At 40.7% G+C, this 11,177-nt stretch overlaps 1 long non-coding RNA gene across 2 annotated transcripts in view; it reads right to left on the minus strand.

Annotated features, from left to right (window-relative positions):
- Positions 1–10,536, minus strand: part of LOC148039681 (uncharacterized) — a 31,432-nt gene extending 20,896 nt beyond the window's left edge. For both annotated transcript variants that reach the window (XR_015688337.1, XR_015688336.1), the window contains exons 1-2: positions 10,404–10,536; positions 3,449–3,564 (exon numbers count right to left, since the gene is read on the minus strand). This is a non-coding gene — a long non-coding RNA (uncharacterized LOC148039681). The remainder of the gene's footprint in view (positions 1–3,448; positions 3,565–10,403) is intronic.
- Between the last annotated feature and the right edge of the window lie 641 nt (positions 10,537–11,177).

The raw sequence follows: 11,177 nt of genomic DNA on the forward strand, positions 1-11,177 counted from the left end.
TTATTGGTTACTCTCTGCAGCAAAAAGGGTATAGATGCTATAACCCTTCTACTCGTAAGTTTACAGTGAGCAGAGATGTTGTTTTTGATGAGATGAGTAGCTGGTATAAACCAGTAAATGTGATTGATGATGTAGATGCACAAAATGGTAATGCTGCACAGAATTCACAGCAGCAGTCACAAAATATTAGTGGACCTGGAGCGTCCTCTAGCAGTGGTTCACATTCTTCGCCATGGACAGGCAGATTGAGATCAGGAGAATCTTCTCAAAGCAATGCAGATAGTGGTATGCAGGTATCATGAAAAGGAAAAGAGAAGGTTGATCAGCCCATGTTTGATGTGAATGCAGGTCACTCTTATGTGGATGGTGAATCCAGTGGCTCAGAACAGAGCATTGATGATGAGTTGGGTATACCTTCTATTGTCACACCTGGAGTAAGGAAGACCAGGGATGTTTTGAGAGCACCTGGGAGTGAACCTACTTTGCGTAGGTCTACGAGAGCTAGGTATCCTGTGGATAGGCTGAAATATGATGGATTTACAGCCATTCACTATGCATATATGGTCAAAGTGATACAGGAACCAGAACCTACTTCTTTTGAGCAAGCCATGGGAAAAGAAAAATGGGAGAAAGCCATGGATGAAGAAATGGATGCCTTGGAAGCAAATGCTACATGGGAATTGGTACCTTTGCCTAAAGGTAAGAATGCAATTGGCTGTAAGTGGGTTTATAAGGTGAAGCACAATGCAGATGGTTCTGTGAACAGATACAAGGCAAGATTAGTAGTCAAGGGGTATGCACAAACATATGGCATTGACTATGAAGAAACATTCAGTCCGGTTGCAAGGATGGCAACCGTAAGAGCAGTCATTGCTATGGCTGCATCAAAGGGATGGTCTTTACATCAGATGGATGTAAAGAATGCCTTTTTGCATGGTGATTTACAAGAAGAGGTCTATATGGAGCAACCATCAGGTTATGTGCATGCTGTTCATCCTGAGTTTGTTTGCAGGTTGAAGAAAGCCTTGTATGGCTTGAAGCAAGCACCTAGAGCATGGTCTGACAAGATAGGACAGTATCTTGTCACTATTGGCTTTCAGATTTCCAAGGCAGATTTCTCACTTTATGTGAGAAAAACAGAGAAAGGTATTATGTTACTTGTCATTTATGTTGATGATTTGATTATGACAGGTGACAGTGATGAAGATATCCTTCATGTGAAAATGCTATTGAAGCAGAAGTTTGAGATGAAGGATTTGGGAGAGCTGCGTTATTTCTTGGGCATTGAGGTGATTAGATCACCAAGTGGGATACAGCTCTTGCAGAGGCAGTATGGATTGGACATGCTGTCCAAATATGGGATGACAGGCTGTAAGCCTATTTCAGTTCCTTTGGAGCAGAATGTGAAGCTGAGCACAGATGCAGGTGAGCTTCTGGAAGACCCTACTATGTACAGACGCATAGTAGGAAGTTTGATTTATATGACTATTACCATGCCAGATTTGAGCTATGTTGTTGGATTGGTAAGTCAATTTATGTAGGCTCCAAGGAAACCGCATTTGGATGCGGCTAGACGCATACTCAGGTATGTGAAGTCCACATTGCAGTATGGACTATTTTATGAGACTGGGGTTCAGATACAGTTGCATGGATACACTGATGCTGATTGGGCTGGTAGTATTTCTGATAGACGATCTACCAGTGGATATGTGTTCTCTTTTGGGAGTGCTGCAGTCACTTGGAGCAGCAAGAAACAGCCTACAGTTGCCTTGTCGAGCACAGAGGCTGAGTACAGGGGGGCAGCAATGGCTGCATGTGAGGTAGCTTGGTTGCATAAGCTACTTTATGATATGCATCAGCCTACAGATGGGCCAGTTGTCATTTATTGTGACAACATGAGCAGTATACACTTGGCAAATAACCCAGTCTATCATGCTAGAACAAAGCACATTGAGGTGCATTATCACTATGTGCGAGAGAGGGTTTTACTAGGTCTTATTGATCTAGTTTATGTCAGCACAGAGGATCAGGTAGCTGACATATTCACGAAGGCATTGGGCATAGAGAAGCTGCGCAAGTTCAGAGACCTGCTTGGTGTGCAGGAATTGGGATTGAGCTCGAGGGGGAGTGTTGAGATATCGAGCTCCACTCGTGATATGCCAGGGTGACCGTTGTGCATTTATGTCACCGACGTGTTAGTTGCAGATGCGGTTGGTACACTGCCCATGAATAATAGCTACATGATAGCTATCCTTATCTACTCTAGTTCGTGGCTCAGTTAGTATACCACCTTAGTTAGTTGAGTTTGGTTTGAGACCCATATCTAGGGTTCTTCTATTTCTTTGTACTAGAGTTCTTTTGGCTTCCACAACTAAGAAGAGAAAAACAGTTTTCAGCCTCCACCCTTGTGTGTCTTCCCCCATTGTGCAAGCAAGAAAGCTACAAGTGAGACTCCTTCCTTCTCTCCCACAATCTTGACAAGATACTCCCTCTCTTACTAACTCAGAGTGTTCTCTCAGGCCTTAGTTCTTTCTAAAATCCAAACAACTAGCACTTGAGTCCACACCCATTCAAGTGTAAAGGAAATACCCTCTAGATAGTGCCATCGAGAAGTTTGAGAAAGCTTCACATTGTAAAGATCTTGACCCATGATCAATGTAGCCGAGGCTTGATAAGGTCTTATAGCCAACAAGGAAAAGAACTAGAGAAAGAGCCAAAGTAGGAGAAAACGAAGGGTTATATGATGAAATATAAAGAGTAAAGGGAGATATTATGGCTCAATAAGGAGGAACTGTACACAATGAGAGAAATCATCATATTGGGTTCTAAGTCACAAGAGGATCTCCTAGAAGCTTACTACTCATTTTAAGAGACTTGAGAAAAAAAAAAGGGTTTGGGACTAAGAATTGGAATGGTGAAACTTGTGCAAACACATGCATCAAGTTCTCGAGTGACCCCAACCACACAAATCTAACCATCTAATCTCAACAAAGAGTGAAAACATAGAATCCTACAACTGTCTCAAGCACTAAAATCATTGAAATTGAGCTTAAGTGTCTAAGGAATGTGTTGCACATTTGAGTTTCAATGTTTGCTTTTGAATTGCATTATAATGAGGTGAAAATGTCTAATTGGGTACCATTGTTACAAAGACAAATTCATAGCATTCAATCACACTTCTTCTGAAAAAATGAAAAGCCTAGTTGTGTATCATGCATCATCAACTACAAAAAGTGGTAAGAAGACTATTGTTATTAAAATGAATACAAAACACATAATTTTTAATGCAAAAATAAACAAAAGCCAAAATTTATATTAATCTAGAGAAACCAAGTAAGGAAAAATGAAACCTCAAAGCTAGAAAATTGACCCAACAAATAACTTATAGTGAGAGAAGAAAATACATAAAAAGAAATCCAACCACTAGTAACCTCCAAAGAGAAACCACCTTACTCCAATTGAGCACATGCTAATCAAGGAGTGAGGCTCTAGGAGTAAGAGATGTCTTTGTCATGAGCACTTAACACCCTAACTAATATTATCTACATCATTGAAATCTTAATCCTGCAAGAAGAGAAGGCAACCATGTCAGTGTTGATCTCAAATGTAGATGACCTAGGGTTTGACCCTAGTTAATTTCCAAAAAAAATTAATATTTATTATTACAATAAAATAAAATAAAAGAATAATACATGTGGTTAGATCATTACATGAGATAATAGATCTGGAAGAAGAAAGGAAGCTAGGAAAATATCTATTAGAGTAAGTCACTAGCTTCACACATGTGCAAACAGTCGATAGGAAATGGAGAGAGATTGAACTAAGCTAGATCCAGTGCATCTTGACATTCATCAGAAGAACTAGAATAGGGACCAATGCAAATAGGGAAAGAGTCCTTGAGGTAGATTTCATGCTAGCTTTAAGCAGTTGTTGGATAATTTGGGCAACAAGTGAAGTAGTGTGGTGTTAGCTCCTCCATCCTAGTTGGATTAGGAATAACACACAACACCAAGTGCCAAACAAGAATCCCTATAGCCTATCACCATGAAAGAAATCAAGAATTATATCCATAAAGCTTAATGGAATAATTTTCTTGCAAGGCCAATAACCTTCAAGATGTTGGCTACCTCACACAAGCTTTTGGGTTGTGTTTAGGGGAGAAAGAGAAAACTTGGTTTACTGGCCTTGACGATATTAAATACTGACTTTAACATGCTTAATAATATCTTTATTAAGAGATTATTAGAAGAAAAGTATGCAAAAAACTTGATTTTCAAACTAATGAATGTAAGTCCAAAGGATAAGGTAGAATCTATAATTACACCACTCACATCCAAAGTCTCTTTATGAGGATCCTAACAACCCAAAAAATCAATTAGAAAGAAATCTCCATTTTGATTATTCATGGGATTAAGAATGGGAAACCTGACAAAGTACTCATAAGTAATTTGAGTCTAAAAAGAGATACACTAACCAAAGTTTTCGATGAGGTGATTTGTGTTGATGGCCAATTGAAGGAGAGAAACGTGAAAGCTATTCAATCAGCATGAATCATTATCATCCATAGTGAGAAATCTATAATTTTTAGTAAGATCAACCTATCTCAAACACTCAAGATAAGGGGAAGGGTATGCACATGCAAGAAATGCCAAAACTGAGCTCATTAAACTATAAGATGCATTACAACGACCTATGATACCACATGTTTAATGAGTCAATTGTGGTGGTAATCATATCTTATTGGAATGCCCTAATCCATGATCTCACAAATACACAAAATGCAAAATATTTAAGCATGAAGCCATTCATTTCCGATTAGCAAGGAGGCTACTATATTCTTAGCCCTACCCTGAACCATTCTATATTTAAATCCATGAGAAAGATGAGAGATTGGAGGGAGAGAGTAGAAGAGAGAGATGTGAGATACCAAAAAGCAAAGAGAGAACCTAAATGTAAAACCCCAAATCTATGTCAACAAAGAATTGGAGATAGGATTATATAGAGGGGGCCAAATTGCTATATATAGATGCACTATGTATCGTGCAATGTCTTGAAATCCATGAGGAAGATGAGAGATGAGGGAGAGATTATAGAAGAGAGAGATGTGAGATACTAGAGAGCATAGAGAGAGTTCAAATGTAGAACCCTAAAAGTATGTTAGTTGAGCACACTCGATAGGATTAGAGTGCTATATATAGATATACTACAATATTGTAACAAACTATGGAAAAGGAGCTCTACTAGCATTGGTAGCACATCTAACAACCAAAGACCTATAGCTCATAGGGTGGATATAAATATTATAATAATACTTAGACCACCATCCTGAGACCACCTAGGACCATAATCACTCATCCACCTAGTGATGATCCTATGCACCTTGTAAAGAGCCATTGGATGATGAGATATTTGTGAATCATTACATTACTTATTATTAAAAAGAGGGACATTTGATCCTCATTGATTTTAGACCATCAAATCAATCTAAGTCATGGCCTTGGGCAGGGGGATCAAAGTATGGGAGAAAAACAACCACAATAACCTCTCACCTATTGGACTTTGACCATGTGAGCCTTTTCTTAAACCTTTAGCAATTTGAGAGGATTTCGCTATTTGAATCTTTGGTTTTCCTGCCTCTTCTTGTGTGGTCATTGTTGTCCTACAAGATTCAAGAATTTAACTTGGCCTTTTTCACAATGAATATGAGCGTCATTGGGAATTAACCAGTCCATTCCTAACAGGCACTCATAGGTTCCCAGGTTACTCTCAAGGGCAAGCTAGAACAGGCCATAGTAGCTAGAATAAAGATCGCCAAGTGAATAGATAGCATGTCTAGCAAAAGCCTCTATGAACTCATCCACAAAAGTTCCTACGCCAACATTCCATATAGTGACCTTGTTGACCAATTGTAAGTCATGTATGAATCTGAGTCAAGTAGTCACGGAAAGAACAATAACGTGGGGTAAGCTAAAAGAAGTAGTACAGGGAAGGTACATGCCAATTACATACAAAACCCAAAAGATGAATGAGTTCTTTAAGTTGAAATAATTGGGCCTGTCTCTGGAGGCGTATTACTCAAAATTTATCTCATTGTTAAAATAAACCTTAACAATGAGTATTTCCCAACAAGTCTCAAAGTTTTGTGATGGGCTGAATCCACTAGTGAACACTCGATTGGAATCAATGCATCCTTTGGATTTACAAGATGCATTGATGAGAGCAGTGTGTGTGTGTGTGTGTGTGTGTGTGTGTGTGTGTGTGTGTGTGTGTGTGTGTGTGTGTGTGTGTGTGTGTGTGTGTGTGTGTGTGTGTGTGTGTGTGTGTGTGTGTGTGTGCGCGCGCGCGCGCGCGCGCGCGCGCGCGCCGCTGCTGCTGCGCGCGCGCCGCGCGCGCCGCGCGGCCGTTGCGCGCGCCCTGCCGCTGCTGCTCTGCCCGCCGCCGCCGCGGTCGCTGCGCCGCCGCCGCCGCCGCCGCTGCTGTCGTCGTCGCGCGCCGCTCGCCCGTCCCGCGCGCCGCCGCGTCGTCGCGTGCATAGTTGTGTAGCAATGGGAAGGGCAAAAACTTCCAATATCACCATTAAGGAAATCAATGAAGAAGAAGACCCGTCCATGGAAGCTGAGATTGAGAGGGCATCAGTTCATGCCTCTCTCCATAAAAAGGGGTCAAATCGCCAATTTTTAGTGATCCAAACTTCATCGGATTACCAAGGTAAGAAATTCAAAACCTTGATTGACTATGGTAGTACTCATTCTTTCATTTCACTAGCTTGTGCAAGAAGGTTAGGGATAGCCACTATAGATCCACCTACTTTTCTTGTCGAACTCACAAATGGGCAAGAATTTACTTGCACTAGAAAAACTACTAAGGTGGAATTTCTACTTAGAAAAGAGTCCACATCTATTAAGTTCAGGGTAATGAATCTAGGAGTCCATGAGTGCCTACTCCTCCGGATGGATTGGCTAGTCCCCAACGATGCTCACATCCATTGATGGAAGGACCAAGTTTCCTTTCAGAATCCAAAAAGTGAGTTAGTTACAACCCAAGGAGAAGAAGGTAAACCAAGGATCCATCTAGCCAAGGCAATGCAAATAGCTCAAGGAATGAGGAAAGGATTACCTGTCTATCGATCAAGCTAAACAAGCTGGAACAGGTAGAGGACTCCAATGAAGAACCATCATGGTTAAAAGAGTACGTGGATGCATTCCCAAAAGAATTGAAATTTTTACCACCGCCTAGGGAAGTTGATCATGAGATTAAGTCGATACCACGTGCTGCACCAGTTGCAAAAAGGCCCTACAATATGTCCATTTGTGAAGCTATTGAGTTAAAAGAATAACTCAAACAGCTATTGGACCAAAGGTACATATGCCCTAGCAGTTCTCCTTCGAGGGCTCCAGTCTTGTTCCAAAAAAATAAGAATGGTACACTGCACCTTTGCATCAATTATAGAGGCTTGAACAAGTAATCATCAAGAATAAATATCCTATCCCAAGGATAGACGAGTTACTTGATCGATTGTAGGGAGCAAAAATCTTCTCCAAAATTGATTTGAGGTTAGCAGATCTGCATCAAGGATGAGGATATTCCTAAGACGACATTCAATACTAGATATGGTCATTTTGAATTCACAGTAATATCCTTTGGATTGACTAATGCCCCTGCCACAATTAGTAGGCTAATGCAGGACATTTTTAGACCATATCTCAATGATTTTGTACTTGTATTCTTTGATGACACCTTGCATCATCCTTGAGACCATGAGGACACAAAAGCTCTATGCTAAGAAGAAAAAGTGTGCATTCCTCAAGAGACAGATCGAATATCTTGAATTTATTGTGCCAAAAGAAGGAATCTCTATAGACCCTACAAAGGTTAGGGACGTCCAAGAGTGGCCTCCACCAACCACTATCAAAGAAGTGCATAGTTTTCTTGGATTTACAGGATGGTACATGATCTTCATTAAGGACTATGCCTTAATTGTAGCAACCCTTACAAATCCATTAAAAAAGTAGGTTGCTATAGTGTGGACATCCATCGAAAGATCAAGTTTTGATCAACTCAAGCATAGCTTAGTGACAACACCAATTCTAAAACTCCTTGAATTGAACAAGGAATTTGAAGTTGTTACGGATGCTAGCTCACTTGCATTAGGCTATGCACTAATGCAAGAAGGTCATCCTATAGCATATTCGTTAAGGAAGCTAGAAACCCATGAGAGGAATTATGCTACTAATGACCTAGAGCTGCTAGCAGTTATTCATACTCTCAAACTTTGGCAACATTATTTGCTTGGAAACAAGTTCTCTTTAGTCACTGACCACAAGATCCTCAAATGGATATTCACCCAGGCTGACCTCAATATGAGGCAACATCATTGGATTAAGGTTCTATAAGAATATGACTTTGAGATCAGGTATAGGCCTAGTAAAGAGAATGTGGTCGCTGATGCCTTAAGTCACAAGACATTCCTCTACTTTCTTATTATGGAGGAATCTTGAATGGTGGAATCATTAGCAACTATGGTGTCAATGCCTAGTAACCCTATCCTTGAATTAGCTAAGGAGGAAGCTATCAATGACCCAGAATATCTGAAGATGATAAAGGAGATTTTGGAAAAGGACCAAAACCCTAGACTCAAGATCAAGTATCAAGAATTCTCTATCAATGGGGGACTTGTCTATTTTAGGACAAGATTATGCATTCCCTCAAGCAAGAAACTCAAACAAAGAATACTCTGGGAAGCACATGACTCCCCCTTTTCAGGCCACCTTGGATATGTTAAGACCCTCAACACGGTCATGAAGAGCTACCGTTGGGAAAGAATTAAGGGAGATCTACTCAAACATATCATGGAATGTTTGCCTTGCCAGCGCATTAAGGTAGAGCATGTCAAGTTGCATGGGAAGATGCAACCTCTTGACATTCCTCAAATGAAGTGGGAATTTATCAGCATGGAATTTTTTGTTAGGTTACCTTCAGTTCAAGGAGGATACAATTCAATTATGGTTATAGTAGATATGCTCACCAAGGTTGCACATTTCATTCCAGTCAAGATAAATTATAAAGCTTCAGATATTGCTAGATTATTCATTAATGAGATATTCAGACTCCATGGGTTGCCTAGAAGGATCATTAGTGACTGTGACTCCCTCTTCACATCTCACTTCTGAAGAGGGATATTTGAGGCCATTGGGACTCAACTTTGTTTTAGTACAGCCTATCACCCTCAAACTGATGGGAAAATGGAGAGAATCAACCGTCATTGAAGATATTCTTAGAGCATATTGCTATTGTGAACCCAAGAAATGGATCCAATACCATTGGTAGATCTTGCCTATAATGCTTCTTACCAGCATTGTATTCAAATGACACCTTTTCAAGTGTTGTATGGGCATGACTGTCGTACTCCATTGAATCTTTTAGATCCTACCTTAAGGGTGGAGGCTTTCAAGAAAATGCTAGAGGAAATGGATGAGCAAGTCAAGACCATCAGACAAGACATTGGATCCGCCAAGGATAGGTAGAAAGCCTATGCGGATCTAAATAGGCAACAGCGGCTCTTCAAAGAAGGAGATATGGTTTTTATTTGTGTACGACCCAAGAAGAGCTCCTTATCATTGGGAAAGTTTAAAAAGCTAAGTCCAAGGTATTGCGGGCCCTACAGGATCCTCAAGTGCCTAGGACCCAATTCCTACAAACTCCAACTCCCCGAGAATGTAAAGGATCACAATGTATTTCATGTTAACCTACTAAAGAAATATGTGGCCAACCATAGCTATGTGCTCCATGATCAATAAGTTGTAATGTCAAGCCAAGGAGTCATTGAGCTCTGGGCCAGCGATGGAATCCTAGACATTTGGGAGAAGCGATTGAGGAGTAGAACTCTTAGAGAGTACCTCATTTAGTGAAAGGACTATCCAAAAGAAGATGCCACATGGATTGATGACAGTACTCTCAACCAACGATACCCCCAATTCCTTTTGAGATGAGGACATCTCGATCCCTTAAGGGGGTAAGGATATAATGACCCCCGCCCTCCTTTGAAAAAAAAAACATTTGAAAGTTTTTTACTTTCCCGCATTGTCGATGCTACAAGCTAGCGGGAGGGAGGGAAGTAGTAGAAGATGATGATAATGACGAAGTCGGGGATGATAATGAAGACAATGATGATGATGATGGGGAGGAGGGGCACACGTTGTTATGCGAGCGGTGATCGAGAACTAGCCTCACTCACAACCCAATAACGAGATGTAAAGGAGTGCCAGTTAGGGTAATTGACTTTGTCGAATGCACAACACGACTTGGAAATTTTAAATATTTGACGAAACCCACAACCACACAAGACAACTCACAAAGAAAGTATCAAAATTTTGACAACAACCAAATAAATTATATTCTCATACCTTAATAGCCTCAATCTGAAGCTTGGCTCCACAAAGTCTAACTTCTTCCTTTTCCACAATAGCACGTCCAGAAATTCTCTTGCATGCGACCCTCCTCTCACATCTCTCACAAGATGACAAGAAGATACAAGGGAAGCAGGCCCCTAACTCTCTCCTCTCCTCTCCTTTTATAGTTTTTTGGCATCCTCCCTTACGTTGAATCATGCTTTTGCTTTCTCAAAAAGCCTTAGGCTTTTTTATGCCTTTAAGGAAATTTAACGTTTTTAATGTTTAACATATTAAAGCTTTTAAATCCTTTAAGCCTTTTTTACTCCATGCGTTAAGTGAACTCAACTCTTGCTGAATGGCCTGCTTTATCGCACCCTTTTTCTTCTATTGTGTCTTCCTGCCTTTAGCCGTCATCTTCTGTAAGTCTTCGTCTTCATTTTCGTTCCCCTTTTTCTCAGCAGCAGCTTCTCTTCTTTCGGTCTTCATTATGCCATGCTCTTCAACACTTTTGACTTCTCCAAGCTCCTTCTTCGTCTTTCGCTGCTTGCATGGAAGCTTTTCCTCTGTAGTCCATCGACGATTCTCTCTCTCTTTCTGTGCACATTTTCCTCTCCCTGAGCCTTCATGCTAATGCTCCCTGGACACCATACTTGCCAGAAGGATCTTTACATCTCGCATTACATTCTTTTAACGCTACACATTCTCCTTTGCCAATGTCTTCATGCAGCTGTTACCCGCAAGAACACATGCGTGAGACGGTTCTGTGCAGAGCCCAGACAATGCAGT

The sequence above is a fragment of the Lygodium microphyllum genome, chromosome 2, assembly GCF_053477565.2.
Source record: "Lygodium microphyllum isolate KBCC chromosome 2, Lygodium_microphyllum_v1.1.10, whole genome shotgun sequence".
In the NCBI taxonomy this organism is placed as follows: Eukaryota; Viridiplantae; Streptophyta; class Polypodiopsida; order Schizaeales; family Lygodiaceae; genus Lygodium; species Lygodium microphyllum.